We start from the raw sequence: 25,660 nt of genomic DNA on the forward strand, positions 1-25,660 counted from the left end.
TAAAATATATAAGGCAGTGATCAATTTCATTTAGTTAGAAATCAATTGAGTGCTTAAAATATGTTTAGCACTGGGCTCAATAACTGCGCTGGAACCATTTAATTATCTAGAAGTTTCTGTTTCGTAACTGTCTTCCGTATGCACCACCTTATACCAGATGAAATAGGTGGAGTAGGTAGCTGCCCACAAAGTGTGGGTTAAAGTTTTCTGGGAAAGTCTTTATCCTTATTTACTTATCTTTATTCTCTTCCTGATGCCAGGAAACCTCCTGTAAGCCTTTTCTTACTTTGGCCTTATGTCCTTTGAACATGTGGCTATTTCTGGAAGGATGCATTGAGCATTTTAATCATTAACTCTGCAGTATGGAATCCTTTGATCATTGATTACATTTTCCCAATGGGATGGCACTCTATCATAACTGATGAGGAGTCAGAGCTTCAGAGAGCTCATGTAACTTGCCAGGACTGCACAGCACATAGCTAGTTTAACTGGGCTTTCGTCTCTGTGCTATTTATTGGGTCTGACAGCCTTTCATGAACACCTCAAATATACAAAAATGAAGTCTCCGATCCAGCTGAGATTTTGAAAGGTAAGAGGATAAAGAGACAAGTGGAGAAGTGAGGTATTGCCTGAGAGGATCAGCCTTGAGTGAGGATGGTGGGCGGGGGCTGGGAAGGGTGGCTTGGGCAATGAGAATGCAAAGGTTTCTGAAAGGGAAAGTGGAAAGATGCCAGAAATAAACCTGTCATTTCACAATTTTCCCCTGTGCTTGTACCAGAATTGCTGATTCCTAGAACTGAGATTGTCTACCTCATACATTTGTTAGGTTTACTTCAATACAATATTTTACTGTGGTTCCTCAGGAAGACTTTAGGACTCACTTAGGAACCCTGGCAAAATTCTTGTCTTGAACCTATAGCTGAAATTATTGCATTTTTAATCCAATATTGAATGCATTTTTTTTCTGACCAGTATTTAAGACTTTGGGGGTTCCTTTTATTCACTCTTTCTATGATTGGGATAGGAAAACAACTGGGAAACTCTAGGTTGCAAGCATTTGAACCTGTATCTGCATGGCTGAATCTTAATGGCAGTTCATAAAGCTCATGGAAAGATAAGAGATACTAATATCATTTTTTCTTAACATGGATAATATTTGTTGTCTCTTTGTCTCTCAATAACATTGAAGAGTAAGCTGTAGTTTTTTATAGGAACACAAGGATGACATACTACATTTGTGCAGTAGATCCTTGATAGGCATAAATGATACTGTTGTAAACCCTCAGGCTTAATCATCAGAGTAAACTAACCAGAGTTCCTCGTTGGAAGATGTAAGTGGAAAATAACAGAGCTGTGTTGAAATGCATTCATTCATTCCACAAATATTTATAGAGCTCCTAGTGTATAGCACTGTATATGCACTTTTCAAGGATATGGATATATAGCAGTGCACTAACCAGACAAGTCTTCTGTCTTTATTCTACTAGAAGAACAGACAAGTGTAGTAAGAACAATTAAGTCCTTGTAGTCTATCACAGATACAGTAGTCTTCACATATGCTCTTCCCTTTGCTCCGAAAACTTCTCACCCAGACTTTTACTAACTCCCACTTACCATTTATGTCTCCATTTAGACAGCTGTTCCTCTGGAAGATTTCCCTGACCCTCCAAGTTCAACATACCTGCCCTTCCCATGTACTCTCATGGAACCTTGCATTACTCATTTTTTTTTTTTTAGCTCTTAAACTACATTGTTTCCTTTGTATGTTTTTTTCTCCACCAGATTATAAACTCGGAGACAATAAGAACTATGAATTTTTTTTGTTTATCTTTGCACCCTCAGAAACTTGCATGGTGTTTGGCACAGGATGGGAACTATTATTTTCTCAGTGAATAAACGGTCTAATAAAATGTCTCATTCTTGAACATTAGTCACTTACAGAATATAATTCAAAATCATATATCCTCAGATTATTAGATGGTTGGTGTGGAAGAATCCACCAAGGATGTGAGATCCCAGTCTACCAAGAGTTGAATGCTTTGAGTTCCTAGTCAATGTTTCGACGTGGTGGGATGACTGATAAGATTTTAAAATGTTCTCACAGTGTGTGTGTGCGTGTGTGTGTTTGAAGATGTTAACTCTGATTTGCCATGTCTTCCTATGTGAAACTCCAAAGTATATTTCGTATCTCAACACCTGTAAATACATAGTATAACAGCATCAAGGAATAACATGACATAAAATAAGATAATAATCATGGTGATAGTAACATACACTTATGTAATCTTATTATGTGCCACACAATGTTATAAGCACTTCATACATACTTACTTATTTTATATACCCACATCCCTATGAGGAAACTGAGGCCCAGGGAGGTTAAATAACTTGATTACATAGTGACTAAATAGTGGAAGGGGGTGTAAACTCCAAAGCTTGGCTCTAGAGTTCACATTCTACATTTGACTCCTTCAATTTGAAGAAAAAAATCTATTGATCTGAAAAAAAAAACCCAAAACAAAATAAAAAGAATAAAACAGCTAAAGGAGTACCATTTGAATTGGACCAAGCCATTCTCTTGATGTATGAAAAACTGATATATTAAAAATCTACCACTGATGTCTATTTTTTTTTTTTTTTGTCAAGGGAATTAATCACTTATTAGACAGATGGAAGAGTTCAGCTGAGGGGGAAAGCGCTAAAGTATGTAGCCTGTGTGAGAGAAAGGGCAAGCTTGGTGCACAGTGATATGCCAAAAATACTTGCAAAAATATGTCAGAAAGATAGCAGGCCGGTGACTAGCATCCCAAAGTCCACATGACTGGGGCCAACATGGGGAATGAAGAGAAGACAATGAATAGAAATATGACAGGTGAACAAAAACCTTTTATCTTTTAAAAGATGTCTTGTGCAATGAAATAGAAGAGATGACTCACAGTGCTGTAATTAGATAGGTAGAACGTTATAAATCACAGATTATTGGTAGAGTAAAACATTTAAATGACTTAACCAATTAATATCCAATAATATTTTTGAGAAAAATATATATTTTTTGATGACCGCCCATTTGATGAACACTCTACAGCACCAAAGTTGATTTATGAATAACTTGTAAATGTTGAAAGTTTTTCTATATTCCAGGGCTAGATCAGGTAGTGGGAAAAAGGAACGGATATTTGTAAATGCCTTTGGAGGATCTCAGAAACAAATATGGATGATGAATTAAAACTTGACATAGGAAATATGGTTTTTAACATAAGGATGAAATATTTTATTGAGAAATTCTAGAACAGAATACAGACTTTTCTTTTGCTATAGTATGATATATGCTTTTCTGAAAAACCTCATGTTTGGCAAAATCATCTCTAAAAAATAACAAAGGTTAATGGAAAGATAAAATTGGGGCAGGTCATTCCAAACCTGTACATCTTTATAATTAGTATGTTACAAAAAATAATAGTCCTAATTACTAACAATAATTCAGTTAAAAGGACATGCAATAGTCTTTAAAAATAATACTACAGTAAATTTTAGACTTCACCTCTGGGGGGAAAAAGGTAAAGGTAGCTGGATAGAAGTGAATGTAAGAGAGGGTTGAAGCGTCTGAATTATGGAAATAAGGGAAGAGAGATAGGTTGCAAGCAGAGGAATAGTTTCAGACTCGGTACAAAATGCATAAAAGGAGGAAAATCTCCCACCAAGCACTTCCAAGACAGTGCTCATTTCATTGGGTATAGTACTGGCTCCACTTGCACTCTGCTACAGTGAGCTGTGTTACTGTATTGTGTTCAGCTGCTTTTACATGATGACACAAAACATTAAGGGGCTGGGAAAATTTGTATATAAGCTAAGGTGACTTTTGTGTAGGAGCTGCAACATTGTAGAGAATCTATTATTTGTAACTTAGTTTCTATTTATCTATCTATCATCATCTATCTATCTATCTATCTATCTATCTATCTATCATCATCCATCCATCCATCCATCCACCAGTCCACACATCCAACTATCCAGCTATTCATCTATCTAACTATTCATCTATCCATCCATTCATCTATCTACCTACCTACTTACTTACTTAGCATGAGGGATTGAGGAAGTTCTTAGAATGAATATTTCTCTCTCAGTGCCCACAAAACTGGGACCTCCCCCCCACCTCCACTACATCTTAGAAAACGCCCATCTGGATGTTTTACTGCTTGAATCTATTCCTAATGTCTGTGACTCTTTGCCTCTGTTGTTGAATTTGAAGGTCAGAAATCAGAAATATATTTTGATTCTAATATATTCAAAACAGATATTTTTTGATTCAAAAACTAAAACATCTCCAAATACTCCTGCTTACAATAAAATTAGTCTCTAAAATTAAAAAAAACCTTAAGAATATGGAAAATCTGAAATATATATTTATCCTATGAAATTAAAGTAAACACAGGCAATTTTCTCCTTTGTATTGAACTAAATTGCTGTTAATGCTTTTTCAGTTCTATTTTTGTACCGAATGACTGGGTTATATGAATTTTTATTGCATGCTGCTTCCTTTGCATTGGGAAAAATCATTTTGAGTGAAGAATTACTTCTCTCAATATAGGTTATATTTCTGACGACTTGGCAGGTGAAAGAAAATGACAGGAATATTATTGCTTGTGTTTAGCTTTGAGCTTATTTAACATGTGTAGCTGAAATAATTAAAATGAAAAGAATGCTCTTTTTATTTAATGAATTAATGGAATGGGCATCCAGAAGTTGCACTGCAAAAGTTCAACTGAAGCTGCTTAAACCTTCTTCCATAAATCAACTGAGTTGGTTCAATAATTTCACAGCCAATAAGGTAATAATGTCTTCCTTTGCCTTGCTTTTATCTCCTGCATTCAAGTTACATGCACAACCTCGTTTGATATACAACTTTAGTTTTAAGTTTATATGAAAGATGCAACATAATTTTATTCTAAATATGAACTTGACAATATGGATTCAAATTTGATTCACTGATGTGCAACCTTGCGTGTGATATCTGAAACCAGAAATTGTCAAATGGTATATCAAAAAGGTAAATTAGCATTTGCTCAGCGCAACCTGACATGACAGATGGGTAGGAGGAGTGCTGTTATCCCTGAGAAGAGACTAAATATATTATAATTTGGATGTATATACAAACTGGATAAAGCTTTTCAGAAAAGAATTTTCTAGGCGAAATCTACTTTCCATACTCAAAATAATTAGTTAAGCCCCCTCCAGCACTTGCTTCTTTCTCTGCTTCTATGAATTGCTTTGCAAAGCATCCATGCATGAAAATTACTTTATCGAATTTGTGTTTGTTAAGCACGTACTAATTTCAAGACACTACGCTGGGCTCTGTAGAATACATTGGTAGAACATTTCCATGATAATAATATTAGCAGTAGTAATACTAAAAATTAATCATGCTGATAATTGCTAATACTTGTTGAGCACTTATGTGCCAGGAACCTTTCTAAGTGCTTTACATATATCCTAATTTTCACACACAGATACACATGCAAACACAGAGATATACACGGAAACATACAGATACACATACCACCCAGTCAAGTCACAATACATGACAACTGAGTGATGTGGGCAATATTTGTTTTTGCAGATCAGAAGAGGCTTAACACTAAAAGGGTCACATGAAGAAGGGGGCTGAGCTTGGACCTGAAATGAGCCAGAGTTGAATAGACTGCATGGAGAGGAGAAGGCATTTGGGGGCAGGGGGTTGGGAAGAAGCTCTGTGAGCAAAATCTTAGAAGTGGGAAACTGAAGTCTGGATGCAGGAACAAAATTCGCCTTAGGAAGGAAGTAATGGTAGAGAAGGTGGGGTTAATGTTAAGAGTAAGACTCTTGAGTGCAAAGCTGAGGGATTTAGATTTGATGCTATGTAAGTCATCGAGATCCATTAAAGTTTTCAGATAAGGGGAGTGATTTGAAAGGAGCAATTTCAAAAGATTAATATGGTGAGAGTGCAAGTTGTGTTGAATGGAGGAAAAATAGAGACTAATGAGGAGACGGCATTTGTCTAGGAACTGACATAAAGTAGTGATGACAGGAAAGGAATTTCATTTGCTATCAGAGGTGAGGAAAGAGGAGGGAATGATGACTCTGATCTTCATGGTCTGGATGACAGTCAGGATGAAGACCTGGTTATGGAGGCAGGTGATGATCCAGGCTCAACAGATGTTAGAACGGAGGGAGCAGTGAGATGTCTATGCACGGAGTGTTGTAGAACATGATCAGAAACTTATGGGAGAAGCTCCGTTTGAGGAGTCATCGGTCTAGGGCTGAGAGATACATGGGAGAGATGCACAAATTCTGTTTTCAAGAGATAGAGAGTGAGAAGTGTGGAAGGCTAAGGAGAAAACCTGACTAACAGTGCAGGCAGAAGAAAAACCAAAGAGAGAATAGAATAAGGAATGGTCAGATAGGCAGGATTGAAACAAAGACGGCACAGGCTATGGGAAGGCAGGGAGGAGAGGAGCTCACCAAGGAAGACGTCTTCAATAATACTGGATGCTGCTTCCAATGCATAGAGAAAAGGGCCTGAGTAAAGATGAGTGAATTATAATTATGAAGTCACTTGACATCTGAGAATACAACTTTAGTGAACTGGGGCATTAATACCTTATTTTAGACTGTATATAAATTATATATATATATATATATATTTAATCTTTATTTATATTGGAGCAGAGTTTATTAACAATGTTGTGTTAGTTTCAGGTGTACAGCTAAGTGATTCAGTTATACATACACATGTATCTATTCTTTTTCAAATTGTTTTTACTGATCACAACAAGGTACTTTTTTTGTTGGTCACCTGCATTCTGATAACTTCTAAGTATGCCAGGTTGCCTAGAAAAAAACACCATGTACGTCTTCAGGCTTTCAACAGCGACAGTATAGGCAACAAATAGAGGAGCAGGGCAGGGCACTCTTGCGGTTTCTTTATATTATCAAATTAGAGAAACAAAATAATGTGAGAGGCTGAGATTATTTAATAATCTGCTTGAATCTGCTTCCTATGGGAGCCAGAGAGTATATGGAGTCTGGTGTCAAACCACATATTCAGTTTTTGAGGAGAGTCTTCCTGTTCAAGAGGCTTTTAGCTTTTGTTTATTTATGTTCTTGAAACTTTTTAAAAGGAAATATGGCTTGCTTATGACTCTTGGGATGATGACAGATTTAAAAGCATAAAGGTTTTTCTATATACTAATAATTACATTCAAAGGGATTAAAATTAATTAAAATTTACTTTTAATTAAAATTAAAAGTACCAGCATTGCCCAGAAAACAAAAATAGAATGCCCTTAGGAGATAGAGGTTTAATCTCTCTGTGATATGGTGATGAATTTATAGGCCTAATACGGTATTAGAGAGTGGCCAAATGTGGTTATTTACATTTAAATTAATATTTGATTTATATTAAAACTAATTACAGTTACAAGTTCAGTTCCTCAATCACACTAGCCAAATTTCAAGCATTTAGTGGCCAGTGCAGATAAAGATCATTTCCTTCACCACAGTAAGTTCTACTAGACAACACTGGTATAAGATAACAAAACCATCTAAAGCACAGCCTGGTATCATATCCAGATGTGGAGAGCAATATATAGACAATAATTTCATTTTAAAGGATACAAAGGATACAACAATATTTCAAGACTACTTTTGTGTTTGTTAAATCCGGTTACAATGGGACTTATTTGCTTCACGGTCTTGGGTTAAATTTTCTTCTGTAGTATAAGTAGGTTTTGCGAATAGCTACAAGCTGTTTTCCAAATAACTGTGAATGGGAGTGAGGGGTAGAAGAAACAATGAAAGGAGATGTTAGCAGAAGCTTAGAGCATGAATTTCTTGGGATGGGGCAGGGTATTGCCGTGTCTGTGTTTGTTCCTCCAGCAGACTTCTGCCTGTCCCATACCTATCAATAGTTCCTCTCCATTTCTAATACCATCACACCGCTGAGCTACTCTGTCAAATGGACTGAAACTGAATCTGTGTCTGTAGGAGCCCCAGGCTAGGCCTAGCCCATCCTGGGGGTAGGAAGGGACTAGGCATGGGACAGGAAGAAGTGGGGATTGGAGATAGAAGAAGAGGGATACCACCCATTTCCAAGCACAGATTTTCTGTTGGGTAGCAAAGGGTGAAGGAGCCCAGACTGGAAGGAGATTGTGACACAAAGCCACAGGCAGCATATGTAAATTCTGCACTCCATGGCGGCATAACACCGCAGAGGATGATCATAGAGACACAGGCACTTAGCAAGTTACAAAATCACAACATAAATAGACTTTACTGAGGAGGAGGCTATATGGTTGGGGACATGAGGCATGGATGTTACATTAAGTCATCACATCAGATTTTAAAATGCAGCTTCCTGGCAACAGCTCTCTTGAAAGCTGAGCCTGAAATGGGACATTGGGCCTAGGCGGTTTATTTGAGAGGTGATCTCAGGAAGCTGGAGAGAGGGAGGAAAGAGTATCATATGGGGAAGTGGAAGACATGAGGGGACATTATTACGGTCACTGCTGTGATCAAGGGGACTCTATTCAGGGCAACCTCCCCAATTCTCCTTCTGGAGGACAAGAAGCTGTTTGCTGTGCACCACTGCTTGAGGGTTGGTTCAGGGGTCCTTACTCCCTGACATTCCTGGGCTGCACTTTCAGCTGGCCCAGCAGTGTTCCCAGAACCTGGGACAGAGTGCAGAACGATCAGAGCTACACTCTGGAGATAAGATGTTGTCAGTGCATTGTGAGTCTGAGACACACCCCACCTGTGTCTGAAATCAGAGGGGGGGCCCAGCGCACGTGATGCAGGGCACAAAGGCATCGGATACAGCTGCCCTTTACTTAGAATAACCGTTACCTGTCAAACCTTGTGCTAAGACAAAGCATTTACATTTTCTCATTTAACAACACAGCCCGCCATGAAGTGGGTGTTATGTGTCTGCATTTTGTAGAAGAAGAGAGGTTAAGTAACTTGCTCAAGAAATCAAATATATCACATGCCTAAGATCAACAGCACACAAAGAATTCTTCCCCTGGCCTCATTGCCCTAATCCCTAGCTCCACTATATTTCACCCTTCCTTGATGGCTCTAAGTTTTGCCTTCTCTGTCTTCTTACTATTTTTTTTTTTTGTAATTACCACCCCCCGCCCCCAACTTCTCCCCCTATTTGCTCTTTGTAGTGCAGCATTCTTCAAGTTTTGGCAAACATATACGTGTAACCATCATCACCATCACAATCAATATACAGAACAATTCTATCACCTTCAAAATCCCCCCATGACCCTTTGTAGTAAGGCCCTCTCCCCATTTCCAGCTTCTTGCAACCACTGATTTATTTTGTTTCCCTATACTGTTGCCTTGGCAAGAACGTTATATAAATGGAATCATCTCATGTATAGCCTTCTGAGTCTGGCTTCTTTTGCTTAAAATAATGCATCTGAGAATCTCCCAAGTTGTGAGTATCAATAGTTTACTCCTTTCAATTACTGAGTAGTATTCCATCGTGTGGCTGGACCATAGTTTGTTTATCCATTCCCTGGTCGAGGGACATTTGGATTGTTTCTAGTTTTTGATGATTACAAAGAAAGCTGCTATAAGCATTTGCATAGAGGTATTTGTGTAAACAAAGTTTTTTATTTCACTTAGGTAAAAACCTAGGAGTCAGATTATTGAATCTTATTGTAAGTGCATGTTCAACTTTTTAAGAAATCGCCAAACTGTTTGAGAAACTGACTTTACAATTTTACATTCTCACTATTAATTGCTCCACATTCTCACCGGAGCTTATTAAAAATTTTTTTTTAGCTGTCCTAATAGGTATTTAGTTGAATATCACTGTGGCTTTAATGCATTTTCCTGGTGACATATGATGTTAAACATCTTTTCATGTATTTACTTGCAATCTGTATATCTTCCTCAGTGAAGTATCTGTTCAAGTCTTTTGCTCATTTATTTTCATTGAGTTGCTTACTTTCTTACTATTGAATTTTTAGAGATGTTTTAATATTATGTATACACAGGTTTTTAAAATCAGATGTGTGTCCTGCAAATATCTTCTCCTAATATATGGCTAGCCTTTTTATTATCTTAATAATGCCTTTTGAAGAGTAGTTCTTAATTTTCATGGAATCCAATTTTTTTTCTTTTCTTCTTGCATGGTTTTGTTTTGGTGTCATGCCTAAGAAATCTTTGGCTAACTCCAGGTCACAAAGATTTTCTCCTGTTTTCTTCTAAAACTTTTATGATTTTAGGTTTTACATGTAGGTACATGACTAATTTTGAGTTAATTTTTCTATAGGGTACAAGGTATAGATCAAGATACTTAAAAAATGAATAGCTAACTAATTGTTCCAGCCCACTTGTTGAAAAGATGATTCTTTCACCATTGAATGTCTTTTACACCTTTATCAAAAATCAATTGACCATATATATATGTGGGTCTGTTTCAGGACTTTCTATTGTGTTCCATTGATCTATGTTTCCTTGTTTCTCCAATACCACAGTGTCTTGATTACTGTAGCTTTATAGAAAGTCTGGAAATAAGTTAATGTTATTCATCTTTCTTCTTTTTTAAGATTTATCTTTGCTATTTTATAGCTATTTTATTTTGCCGTTTCAAAAAAAAATTAGAATCAGCTTGATGATTTCCTAAAAACAATTCTGCTGGATTTTGACTGGAATTCTGCTGAATCTATAGATCATTTTGAGGGAAAACTGACATCTTAACAATACTCCCCTTATTTTAGTACTAATTAGTCATCACATAGAGGGACTGAATGTAAGCAGTATATTGAAAGGAAGACATGTTTATTAAAGTGTGACTGCTAAATAGTTAGGAAATTGTGAACACTTCTGTTTCCCAAGTTTATGTATGATATAAATATCAACAAAGTAATACAACCTGGTATCGTTGGCTAGGAGAAGGAAATGGTGTGTGTTGATTGGGAGAGAACAGTGATATTTGCATCTTGCTATAGCCCCTCTAACTTCCTCTGTATCCCCTCCTTGGTGACCGAAATATCTGCATCTGCCAGGTATAAATTATATATCATACATATTTAGGGAATCCAGTAAGTTGTTAAAAAAATCATTACTTCTTAAAATATATTTTAAAAGTGAAATACTCCCTACTTGTAAAACCAAGAATTGGGGCTCTTATAGGAAGTAAATATAGTTATTATTTTTTAAAATGCAAAATAGGTAAATAGAGAGATGATCTTTAATGCAGGTCTCTGGCATTGAATATTTCAGTATTTCTTGAGTATGCATGTTTTTCAGCGGCAATTCTATCTAACTGCTGGAATATTCTGAAGGTCTATGCATAGTTTTTAACTGATAATTGCAAAAAGCATGAATTTTTCAGACACAGAAGGAGTGGATTTCTTCCACATTGGTAACTTAGAATTTTGTCACCTTTACCTCTGGCCATCAGGCTCCTTCCTGTTTTTCATGCCCAAAATTCAACTTTCAAACCTCTGCTACTTGCCAGCTCAGTGTTTTAACCTTCCCCAGCCTATTGCTGGCTTCTTGGCAGAATGTCAAACCTGTGCAGGCAGGACGTCAGACCAGTCCAGATTAAACTAGCTTGACTGAAGAAACAAGCGAGTGCAAAACAGCAAGATCCTCGTTAATTTTAATTAACAGTTCCAAACAGAGTTGCATAACAAGGTCATTTTCCCTAAATGAATTATTAGAGATAATAGAAGAAGTCAACTTCCCCAAGCAGTATTTTTAAACCCCAGGAGTTGGCAAAAACTGTCCCAGAGAATATCTGTCTTTCCAAGGCAGTCCACTCTCATAAGTTTGAATTAGACATTCCCTGAAGTCATGGTCTATACCTGTTTTTCTTCCCCCCTTTCCCTAAGATTCAAATGACTTAGTTCCAATGACAAAGTTCAAAGCTTTTCAGGGAATGCTATGCAGTGATATTTCCTCACCTGGAAAAAAACAATGATTAGAAAAATCTAAACAGTTTGGAACCATGAGGAAAATAATTTTTCCGTATAAATTGAGAATATCTGATATCTTCCAGAGAGCACAAAACAATGTCCTCTCTAGATGTTCACTTGCTTATCTGCTTTATTGACTCTTTCGCTTATTAAAAATTAATTGGGTACATTTTTTGTAAATTAGGGCCTTTGTTTTTTTCACTTATTTTGTCTTTTGCTTACTTATGTGTGACATTTTAATCTTCCCCCAAAGCAAACAATACTGTTTCTATGAAAAAGCTTTAATTTATGATGGAATGTACAGAGAATAAGTATTTTCCTAAGCACTTGGGATCCCACTTTTGTTGAAATACTGTCTAAACATCCAAATAAAATTATCAATTAAAAAAATGCTAAAAATTTAACTTGGACTTGTAAATATAAATATCATAGTAGATTGACAGCTTCTCAAACTTCTCTATAAACTGTCACAAAGTACTTATAAATCTCAATCATTTATCCGAATAACTATAAATATGCATGAACACTGTTGGCTTCTTTGTAATCTGATACCCTAGTGAAGAGATAAAAGTATTTAGCTTAAAAGTTTATCTAAGAAACTCAGATTTGGAGTTACTGTAACAATTCTTGTGAAAAATCAAAACACTGCCAAAAGCAGCTGAAACTGCTGACCTAGCAGCCTGAATCTGGAAGAGGCATGCACTAAAAGCCGTAGGGGTTGAACTACACATATGGTATTGGATTACCATCAATCTGGAGAAACAGGCCATCAGCAAATTGAGAAAAGAATCTCTTAATGCAGTGATTCGTCAAGGCTTTGAGTTTTCATCCTCACTCTTCCTTTCTGATTTGTCTTCTTGTGTTTGCCTTATTGTCATGTAGGGATAAATGGTTTTCATAATGAATGGATTCCCCATGCAAATGCTTATACACATGTTCCCACCAATAACCTGTCAAATTTCAAACTGACACTGACATATATGTGTATTTCTCTATATCTGTAGCTACAGACATAGCTATATATCTATAATATTAAATATATAAAAATATATGTATATTTCTATCTATTACATATTGAATATATATATATTTTATATATATATATATATATATATATATACATATATATATCAGGTAAACTTTTTCCTTTTTAAATTCATTTTTAACTTATTAAATTCTTCGCTCAAGGTGAATTATAATAGTGTGTAAACTGTGAGGAGATGATGTATAGGCTTAAGCTACAGTTTGGTGATCATGGTTGTTTCAGCGTGTCAGTTGCTTGACAAGCACATGAGTAGACAAGTTGATTGTTTTGCCTCTGGCCTTCTGACTTCACTGGAAGCAACTTTCTGGGTGAGCTTTTGAGACATATGCATATATCAATACGTGAGGAGAAAAGAACAGTTTGTTACTCTGATTTTGGCATAAGATGACTTAGAGAGGAGAAAAGAAGCTACAGTCTATTAAGAACAAAATAACCCAATGGTTGATTAACGATTTAAAAAAATAAAACTAAACCAAACTAACAAATAAGTCTGTCTCAACACATTCAAAAATCAATTCAGTCAAAGTGAGTTGTTTGTAGCTCTACAGAAAGTTTCACTTACATGTGGTATATATGATAATATGTATCAATTCCCTAAACTATCAAAGTATCCAATATTTACATATTATATCCCTTATCATATTATGTTGAAACACACCATTTTTATGCTTATTTCCCCCATCAGACCCTTGAGAACAGGATGTTCCTTCTGGCGTTTCTGCTGATTAGCTCAGTCCTCAGGGCATTGCAGGAAGACCTTGCAGGACCGGCTGGCTGGCTGGTGAGCAAGGCGGCAAGTAGCATGAGCAGAGGGTTGTGGGAAGTGGCTGAGAAAGGACACGTTTCTATCATAAGCCGCAACCTTCTAGAGGTCCGGGAAATGCCAATGGCTGCTCTTCCAGGAGGGCTTTCATACAAATACTGGAAATGAAGTCCTTTGCTGTAATTGTCTATGACTCTAATTCCCCTCCCAATTCTTCTAGACCTATGAATCTCTGAACATATTATGCAAATTTACTGTGAATGTAATTCCCCCTTATTTTTCATTTATTTCTTCTGTCTTTAAAAATGTGAAAGCTTTGGGGGGGGGCCCATATAAATTCTACCAGTCTTCTATTTGATAATATGTGACTACTAAGTGAGTATAAGTTCTTCTCTGCAGGCTGAGTAAACAGAAAAACCACCCAAACTTATGAAAACTCATTGAAATCCAGAGAGAAAATGAGAAAGAGAAGAAGAGAAAGAGAGGGCAAAGGAGGGGAGAGAGGGGAGAGAGAGGAGGAAAGAGAGGGAGAATACAAATATGGATGTGAGCGTCATCATGGAAAAGGAAAACAGTCTAACAACCTATAATCTGGAAGTATCGCATGCATACAAAAAACTTAACTATTTAATTAACAGATAAAATGGAATCAGTAGAAGCAAAATGATGAAAATGGAACTGATGTAGTAAAAGATAAATATATTCAGCCTTAATTCAGAAATTATGGGGGACATAGATGACCAAGATATTAACCTATATAAAATGGAATTTCTATAAATAGAAAACTAGAAAGGATGGATCAAAAGCAATGGTCAAAGGAAAAAAGGAAAACTCCATTATGGCAAAAGGATGATCTCAGCCTCAAAGCTAGAATGTGCTTTGAAGTACATTACAGGTCAATTTTGTGAAAACAGACCATACCTAGACATATTCTTATGCAATCTTTAAAAACTCAGCATCACATAAAAATCAGGAAAAAACACACAGAGAAGAAAAATGTTAACATAGATTTCACCAAGTTCCCTGCAAAGGACATTGATTCTCTTAATTCCTTTGCTATTAAATGTTAGAATATAAAGGAATAGAGAGGTTAAATGTCAAGATTATGGAGAGGCTGGGGTCAGACTGCCTGGTTTCAAATCCTAGCTTTGCTGAATATTAGTTATTTGAGCTTGGTCAAAGCCCTTACCCTCTTTGCGCTTCATTTTCATCAATAATACAAAAAATAAGAAATACACGTTCTTATGGCCATCATTAGGATTAAGTGAATTAGTATATTTAAAGTATTTAGAAGAGTACCTGAGACATAGTAAGCAAAATGTATGTTCTTTTTCTTCCACTTCCCTCCCCCACCTTCTCCTCTCTCTACCCTCCCCCTTCTCTCCTCATGGTTGCTGTTTTTATTACACAGCTTTGAAAGAATTTTATACCCAGTCAAGTTACCAATGTGTGAAGGCAACAGAAAGTCATTCTTTGATACATATGGATTAAAAATATGCTATGCAGGCAACATCAAAAAATAATTTGAAAACCTGAGTCACAACAATACAAACTGTGTCAAAGAGCGGACGGGAAATAGTGGCTGCAAAGGGCCATTAGTCCAAATTATTAGTAAAAATTACTAGACTAAGTTATTAGCCTAATAATTTTTAAAGTACCACATGAGTTACAAAATTTGGCTTCCCTTTAAATACACAGCTTCTGTTGTATAAGACATTAAAGAAGGAAAAATACAGGATTCATATCTTAAATTAAATTACAATCTAGAAATTGCAGAGTATTTGAAAGCAAAGGCACAAAGCATTTTAGTTTTCATCAGTGGTAGTTAACAAATGATTACTTTGCCCTTAACTCTTATGGTTACTGTAAAATAATTTTATGACTGTCTTTGGAAACCTTAAGGTAGTTACTTAAGGAATAAGTATAGATTTTGTTCTTTCCAATTTAAAGATTATAAACAATAGCAAAAAAACCAAACTTCTATTCAGGAAAAGTAAATAGGGGAAAATCAGCAAGCAAATATTTTAAAAGAACAAAAAGAAAATATATATTGATAGAAGCATGACCAAGAATTAGTAAGATTACTAAACATATATTAGTTAAATATCTCAATGAAAGAGCAAATCCATTGGTATGCTATTTATAATTTCCTCACCCAAAACAAATATATGGAAATATTGGCAAATAAATGCAAGGCAAATACAAGCCAAAAGAAAGTGATATTAATATGACATAAAGTAATTTAAAGCAAAACCATTAAATGCTATATGGAGGGTCATTTTAACCAAAAGATAGTAAAACTAGTAACAACGATAAAACATTCAAAAATCCTCATGCTTGGAATAATATTGTATCAGTAGCAGAGAAGGTGAAAGCTTTTGAAATTCAAAGTAGTTTTAGCAAAATTTAGTTATCGTGAGAGATTTTAATTACCATGGTAGATCAATTAGACAAATAAATTATTAAGAACATAAGTACTTTATCTCAGTATCGTTAGAAATAAAATAAAATAAAGATACCTTTTTCTAGCTTTCAAGTGATCAAATATGTTTTGAAAATATCCATATAATGGCCAATGTTAACCAGTGTTTGTTGAGATAGACCCTCTTGTGGTTGATGGATGTGTATTTTGATACAATTTATGAGGAAAAACAACTTGGTCATATCCTTCTAGAGCCTTGGAAAAACTCATATTCTTTGTCAGAATATTTTCAACCCTTGGAGACAGATTGGACAAAGATTTATATCTGTGCACATTAAATGTGGAATTTTTTGAATAGAAAAACAATGTAAATAAAGTATTTATTAGCAGAGGAATGGTTAGATAAATTATTTTTGCCATACATTATAATATTATACTTGAAAATATCTGTAATAATATCTTTGAAGAATATTGATTGACATTAGGGAAAGGAAAAATAATAATATTTATTACTATTATAAAAGGAAAATTATTTAAAACTTCAATAAACAGCATGGTTCTATTTTAGGTTAAAAAATAGAAGTGTATAGAACAATGTCTAAAAATAAATGGCTAAATGTTAACAGTGGTTATATCTGGGTGGTGTGACAGGTAATTTTTCATGTTCCTTTTTGTTGATTTTCAAAAAAAAATTTAGATAAGAAAGAACAAGGAGAGAGTTGCTAAACAAATGTGTAGAATAGAATGCTTTGAAAAATACCTTTTCTGAATTATTCTCTTGTTTTTTTAATATTAAATAAATATTATTTATTATATTATTTATTGAATATAATAGCTACAGACAAATACATTTCTCTATTGTCTTCCTTCCCCAAGACCTACAAAACACTGAGTGCGACTGAAAAATAAGAATATCAGCCAATTAATCATGTTTCTCTAGCATACTAATAAATTTTAGTATTTATATAGAATTCTATATATTAGGAAACATTTTCACAATCATTACCTTATTTAACTTTCACAACATTTCTATGAAAAAGGTGATACTATGATCCCCAATCTACAGGTGAGGAGACTGAGGCTCAGAAAGATGCAAGTTACTTACCTAAGGACACAGATAAAATCCTGAGCTCTTTCCCGCACTCCGTCTGCACTGCTGATGCAGATATTTCAAGTCCTCTTGAGTTTTTATGAGGATCCTGGTATCACACGTTATTACTATTGCGTAGATATATCTAAGAAAGATGGAGAAACATTTTACTCCCAGGAGTAACAGATTATAAAAAGCTAAATTAATGACTCAAAATTGTGATTCCCAAGAAAAATTCATATGCATTTTGTTTTACTTTTCATTGGGCTACCAGTTTTGAGACACATGGAACCAACCTATGACTGTAAATTTACACCTATGATCTTGCTCTTTTTAAGACAATTTTTTTTTTTTACAATAGTTTTAGATTCACAGCAAAATTGAGAAGTAGGTACGGCACCTATTATCTTAATGTCTCTCTACAAGCCACAAGTCACTCTGGTCGTTTTGCCCTTTTGTGACTGAATTTAACATTCACTTTATTCAGGACTTTGGGCTACGTGTAAAACTCAGCCGGGCATTAAAGAAAGAGCCACTGGGTATTGAAAGTGAGTATATTCAGCATTTTGTCTGGGCTAGAAGTCAATCAGAATGCAATCATTCATTAAGACTCCTGCAAGCAATAGCCACCGTGCTCTGCCAACATTCATCAAGTTAAGGGCCAGGAAATGTGAGCGCCAGGGCAGGTCTCTGAAAGAGACAGCACAAAAGTCAGCTCCTCTCAATTACAACGCGGCAGTGGCCTTCTTCCTCCGACCTACACTCTCAGAAGGGAATCTGAGAAGTAATTCAGACCTTTTTCATTGGGTTCATTCCTAACAGGAATATCCTATAAGAAACAAACTAGGATACTTATTTTCTTGTTCTTGATTTTCACAAGAATGGTTGGAACACAGTGCCGGTGCCTTGCTGACTCAAGAAATCAAACAAGCAAGAATGAAGATGAGGGACTTCCCTGGAGGTCCAGTGGTTAAGACTCTGCTCTCCCAATGCAGGGGGCACGGGTTCAATCCCTGGTCAGGGATCCCACACGGCGTGGACAAAAAAACAAACAAACAAAAAAACGAGCTAAAAGAATGAAGATGAGCCGTGAATACTGGAGTCACGTTGAGAGAGGATATTGAAGTGGGAACACTCAACAGCTTTTTAGGAAGACAGTTGAAATCTTAGTTCTACCTTGTGCTAACTATGCATTCCTAGGCAAGTTCTTTATTTTTTTCTGAATTTAAGTATACTTATCTGTAAGCTATCTACTCCATAGGGTTATTACAAGAAATAAACAAAAAATGTAAAGTACCTGAAAAAAAGTGCACAGTAAGTGGTAGCTATTATGACAAGGGCAAAAGATCATTGAGGTTTAGAATATTCTCTTTCATCTGAAATTTGGATGTGGCTAGCTATGTGGTTTTTTTAAAAAAATTATTTATTTATTTAATTTATGGCTGTGTTGGGTCTTCGTTTCTGTGTGAGGGCTTTTTCTAGTTGCGGCAAGCGGGGGCCACTCTTCATCGCGGTGCGCGGGCCTCTCACTATCGCGGCCTCTCTTGTTGCGGAGCACAGGCTCCAGACGCGCAGGCTCAGCAATTGTGGCTCACGGGCCTAGTCGCTCCGCGGCATGTGGGATCCTCCCAGACCAAGGCTCGAACCCGTGTCCCCTGCATCGGCTGGCAGATTCTCAACCACTGTGCCACCAGGGAAGCCCCCTAGCTATGTTTTTAAGAGTCAGATAAAGAGTTAACGCTTTGAAAGCAAATGGTAGTGATCAAGAACTGAAATAAGTCTGAGGAACTCCTTAGAGAATCCTCAATTCCCATGGGTCTCATTAGGAAACAAGAGTGATGTATGCTTCTCACATAAGCCTAAAAAGATGTTTGAAGCTCACCTGTCAGCATGGAGACATCCAGAACAATTACTGAAAACAAAGGGAGCTTTTACAAGTCCAAGATGTTTTGACAGCAGAGGAAATGACTAGAAGCAGACTTGACTTTTTGGAATGCTCACTCATCTCCATAGTTTCTGTGGGGTGCACACGAATGCCTATGTTATGAGGTGGATGAATTATATAAACTCAACTGCTTAATTTTCCCTACAAGTACATGTAAACTTGATGTAGTTACCTGTAGATTAAAATGATATAATGATGACGTGAAATCTATTGTCCACATGGTAACATGCTTTGTATCTGTTCTCAATGTAATTTACCACGTGTTATTTCAGGGCCCTGCATCATTCCTGGAACAGTCACGTAGCCGTGAGAATTCTAGCTGAGCTCATGGTCTGTTTCTACCTCTGCGTGTGAGGAAAGCCCACAGTACAAGTCATAATCGGAGTTTCCTCTTTCGCTCAGAAGCCTATGGCATGCAAGCCTGTAATTCTGGAATGCATGACTCCATGGATGTGGAATTGGAGTCTTGCTTCAAGGGTTGGGCTCAGTGTTACTGTACGGCACATGGCCACAGCGTTGCTGGGCAACAGGGTTTGTTTTCCCGCTGCTGGGATTCCCACTTCTGCTTCCCTAGACGCTTGTTACATACTTGATCTGTGTGGTGTGTTCTAATTCTGTTTAGGAGGGCGGCTGCCAGCAACCCAAGCATGCAAGGGGGACTTTGGTTATATAATATGTCTCTTCTGTTATAAGGTTAAAGAATAATATAAATCGTTCATTATAAAGATGAGCTGTATGGATGCGATTGTAACAGTCTTGCTTGCTGCCACCTGTTCAAAAATCTCCAACCAGTGGCCCCTGTCCCACTCTTCTGAGGGTGTCTTAAGTTTTCATCTCTGAGGAGTCCATGTAAAAGTAGCTGAGAGAGGATAAAGAAATGACGTATGTGTCAGCAAGGATGGTTTACTGGAAACGTATTTCACACTAGTCTGACAGAAGAAGTTGATTACTAATTCATCATGGATGGGACAACTTTCTTTAGGACATTGGTCATCTCAGCCCCAAATACACAAATCTAGACCTATGTTCACACCCTGTCCTGTGGGGAATTGAAGCTATTTCCACATGATGAGATTAACAGTGGCTGTGGTTGGAGACAAAAATACTTAGAACCTTATTCTACCTAAGAAAAGTGCTATCACATAAACAGAAAATTTAAAATTGCTGTTGTTTTGAAAGTACTATAAGTGTTTTGTTCTACCCTCAGATTGCTATGCTTGTATAGCAACACTGCAGGACGTGCCTTTCCACTTCTTTACTCCCTTCTACACTTTCCCAACCTTCTTTTCAGTGCTTTAAAATATTTTTATTAACAAATTTTAGTATGTCAGGAGTAATGAAATTTTTACTTGCTTATGGATTATAAATGAAGAATATAACAAATTTAAAATTGTTAAGGACAACCAGATTCCAATTAAAGGGAGAAATGTAAAGGGAGAAATGTAAAGCAGAATTTCCCTGTCTTATGAAATGTAATCTCCTAGATGGGTGTGCTGAAAAATATTTGACAACTGGCTCTGGGAGTAGGTGGAATCTTTAAAAAAATTTGTTTTTAATTGAACTATAGTTGATTTACAATATTGTGTTAGTTTCAGGTGTACAGCTTCAGATTCTTTTCCATTGTAGTTACTACAAGATTCTTTTCCATTGTAGTTATTACAAGATATTGAATATAGTTCTCTGTGCTATACAGTACATTCTTGTTGTTTTTCTATGTTATATGTAGTGGTGTGTATCTGTTAATCCCATACTCCTAATTTATCCCTCCCTCCCTTGCCCCTTTGGTAACCATAAATTTGTTTTCTATGTCTGTGAGTCTGTTTCTCTTTTGTAAATAAGTTGATTTGTATTATTTTTTTAGATTCCACATATAAGCAATATCATATAATATTTGTCTTTCTCTGTCTGACTTAACTTCACTTAGTATGATAATCTCTAAGTCCATCCATGTTGCTGAAAGTGGCATTATTTCATTAATTTTTATGGCTGAGTAGTATTCCATTGTATATATATTCCACATCTTCTTTATCCATTCATCTGTTGATGGACACTTAGTTTGTGTCCATGTCTTGGCTATTGTGAATAGTACTGCTATGAACATTGGGGTGCATGTATCTTTTTGAATTAGGGTTTTCGTCTTTTCTGGATATATGCCCAGGAGTGGGATTGCTAGATCATATGGTAACTCTATTTTTAGTTTTTTGAGGAACCGCCATACTGTTTTCCATAGTGACTGCACAATTTTACATTCCTACCAACAGTATAGGAGGGCTCCCTTTTCTCTGCACCTTCTCCAGCATTTATTATTTGTAGACTTTTTGATGATGGCCATTCTGACTGGTATGAGGTGATACCTCATTTTAGTTTGATTTGCATTTCTCTAATAATTAGCATCTTTTCATGTGCCTCTTGGCCATCTGTATGTCTTCTTTGGAGAAATGTCTATTTAGGTCTTCTGCCCATTTTTTGATTGGGTTGTTTGTTTGATAGAGTTGTATGAGCTGTTTGTATATTTTGGAAATTAAGCCCTTGTCCACTGCATCATTTGCAAATATTTTCTCCCAGTCTATAGGTTGTCTTTTCATTTTGTTTGTGGTTTCCTTTGCTGTGCAAAAGCTTATGAGTTTGATTAGGTCCCATTTGTTTATTTTTGCTTTTATTTATTTTGCCTTGGGAGACTGATCTAAAAAAATATTACTATAATTTATGTCTGAGAATGTTTTGCCTATGTTGTCTTCTAGGAGTTTTATGTTGTCATGTCTTATATCTAAGTCTTAAAGCCATTTTGAGTTTATTTTTGTGTATGGTGTGAGGGTGTGTTCTAACTTCATTGATTTACATGAGAATGTCCAGCTTTTCCAACACCACTTGCCTTTTCTCCATTATATATTCTCTCCTCCTCTGTCAAAGATTAATTGATCATAGGTGTGTGGGTTTATTTCCGAGCTCTGCATTCTGTTCCATTGATCTGTATGTCTGTTTTTGTGCCAATACTATGCTGTTTTGATTATCGTAGTTTTGTAGTATTGTCTGAAGTCTGGGAGGGTTATGCCTCCAACTTTGTTCTTTTCCCTCAGGATTGCTTTGGCAATTCTGCATCTTTTGTGGTTCCATATAAATTTTAGGACTATTTGATCTAGTTCTGTGAAAAATGTCATGGGTAATTTGATGGGAATTGCATTAAATCTGTAGATTGCTTTGGTAGTATGACCATTTTAACAATATTAATTCTTCCAATCCAAGAGCATGGGCTATCTTTCCATTTCTTTGAATTATCTTCAATTTCCTTTATCAGTGTTTTATAGTTTCCAACATATAGGTCTTTCACCTCCTAGGTTAGGTTCATTCCTGGATATTTTATTTTTTTGATGCAATTTTGAATGGTTTTTTTTTTAAACTTTTTCTGATATTTCACTATTAGTGTAAATAACTGTAACAGATTTCTGTATATTGATCTTGTATCCTGATACCTTGCTGAATTCATTTATTAGTTCTAATAGTTTTTGTGTGGAGTCTTTCAGGTTTTCTATACAGAGTATCATGTCATCTGCATACAATGACAATTTTACCTCTTCCCTTCCAATTTGGATAGAGTAGGTGGAGTCTTGACTTGTAGTGTTTGGTGATTTCCATGGTGTAAATACTCCTTCCATGGCTGATTTCAAGTTACCATCTCACTGTCACTGAACACAGAGTTGGGAAGAAATGTGTACAGCTGGATCTCTGTACAAGCTGGCTTCAACACACCATGGCTGCTAGATGTTAATAGGATTTCAGGAAGAAAGTATTCATAGTTTAAAAAAATTGGGGAACACTGAGTGAAGTTAAACATATATGGGAAATTTTACAACATTTAAAATATTATTTTGCATTTTGAAATTCTAAGACATTCTTTATAATTTATTTGACACCTATCCACATCTAGTGGGACACTAGTGCTCCAGGAAACACAATTTAGAAAATGTATAAATTAAAGCTTTAATTTTTGTGTTGTTAATCTCTTAAACTTTGTAATTCTTGTAAGTTACAAAAGCAATATCAACTCAAATTAATAAAGCACCAATAGAAATATAAAGTTAAATTCTCTCTTTTAATTCCACTTCCCTGAATTAATCAATAAGGGCTTGAGGTATGTCATTTCATACCTTTAACATATAAACATATACAAAATAGATCTACATATGTAATAGAAGTTCTCCATTACCTTTGTTTAAATTGAGATATAACTGACACATAACATTATATTAGTTTCAGGTGTACAACGTAACAATTCCATACTTGTATATATTGCAAAACGATCACCACAATAAACCTAGTTAACATCCGTCACTACACATGGTTACAATTTTTTTTCTCGTAATGAGAACTTTTAAGATCTACTCTCTTAGCAACTTTCAAATATGCATCATCTTTTCAAAAAAACACATTATTCTGCCACTTAAAAATATTTTAACCTTCTTATTGTAAACAAAACAGAATTAGCAAACCACACAGAACAAGTATGGGGCTTAGTACAGTGGTTCTCAAACTTTAACATGCATCCTTAAACCTGGAGGGACTGCCAAAGCACAGATTGCTCAGTCCCATCTTGAGAGTTTCTGATTCAGTCTTCAATTTTAATCTCTGAGGAGTCTGTGTAAAAGTAGCTGACAGAAGATAAAGGAATGCATATGTGCCAGCAAGGATGCTGTTTATTGGAAACATATTTCAAACTAGTCTGACAGAAGAAGGTGAGCTAGGGTCTGAAAATTTGCATTTCTAACAAGTTCCCAGGTTATGCTGATGCTATCTGGGATCACATTTGGAGAACCTTAAGCTTAGTGAGTTGTTTATAAGATGAACACCTTATAACCACAATGCAGATGAAAAATAGAACTTTGCTGCCATAGCCCATTCTAACAAGAGTTCCTGTCTCCCTTCCATGGTAACCACTATTCTGACTCTTAGGGTAATCACTTCCTTGTGTTGCTCTGTGTTTTTTTTTTTCCTTATGAAATACATTTTATTGAACAAATTGGGATCATCCTGTACACACTGTACATGACACAACATGGTATATTTCCATGTCAGTCAAATACTAATCTATCTATATATTTATATTAGTGTACTTTATTTTTAGAGGAGTTTTAGGCTCACATCAAAATTGAGTGGAAAGTACAAGAGTTGCCTTACAAATCCTGCCCCTGCCTCCATCCCCAAGCCCCTAACTCAGTCACTATCGACACTCCTCACCAGAATGGTACGTTTGTTACCAAGGATGAACCTACACTGACACATCATTATCACTCAAAGTCCATAGTTTATATTAGGGTTCACTCTTTGTGTTGTACCTTCTATGGGTTTGGACAAGTTTATAATGACATGTACACACCATTATAGTATCATAAAGAATAGTTTCACTGCCCTAAAAGTCTCTCCTTCCCCCTTAACTACCTGGCAATGACCAATCTTTTTACTGTCTCCATAGTTTGCCTTTTCCAGAATATCATATAGCTGGAATCATGCAGTATGTAGACTCTTCAGATTGACTTCTTCCACTTAGTAATATGTTTAAAGTGTAAGATTCCTCCATGTCTTTTCATGGCTTGAGAGCTCATTTCTTTTTAGTGCTGAATAATATTCTATTGCATGGATGGACCACAGTTTACTTACCCATTTACCTACTTAAGGACATTTAGTTGCTTCCAAATTTTGGCAGTTATGAATAAAGCTGCCACAAACATGTGTGTGAAAGTTTTTTTGTGGACATAAGTTTTCAGTTCATTTGGATAGCTACCAAGGAGTACAATTGCTGGAATCTATGGTAAGAATATGTTTAGTCTTGTATGAAACTGCCAAAATAACTTTCAAAGTGGCTGCACCATTTTGCATTCCCACCAATAATAAATGAAAGTTCCTGTTGCTCCACATCCTCACCAGCATTTGGCATTCACTGTCAATGTTTTGGGTTTTGGCCATTTTAACAGGTGTATAATGGAAACTCACTGTTTTAATTTGCATTTTCCTAAATGACATAGAATGTTGAACATCTTTTATGTGGTTATTTGACATCTGTATATCTTCTTTGGTCAGGTGTCTGTCCAGGTATTTTGCTCATTTTTGGTGGGGTTGTTTATCCTCTTATTGTTGAATTTTAAGAGTTCTTTGTATATTCTGGATAACAGTCCTTTATCAGATGTGTCTTTTGAAAACATTTTTTTCCAGTTTGTGGCTTGTATTTTCATTCTCATTGACAGTCTTCTACTGAGTAGAAGTTTTTTAGTTTGTCTGAAGTCCAGCTTATCAACTATTTATTTCATAGATCATGTTTTTGGTGTTGTATCTAAAAAGGCATTGCCCTATCCAAGGTCATCTAGGTTTTTTCCTTACGTTTTTTCTGGGAGTTTTACAGTTTTGCCTTTTACATTTAGGTCTATGATC

The sequence above is a fragment of the Balaenoptera acutorostrata genome, chromosome 5 (assembly GCF_949987535.1).
Source record: "Balaenoptera acutorostrata chromosome 5, mBalAcu1.1, whole genome shotgun sequence".
Taxonomy (NCBI): domain Eukaryota; kingdom Metazoa; phylum Chordata; class Mammalia; order Artiodactyla; family Balaenopteridae; genus Balaenoptera; species Balaenoptera acutorostrata.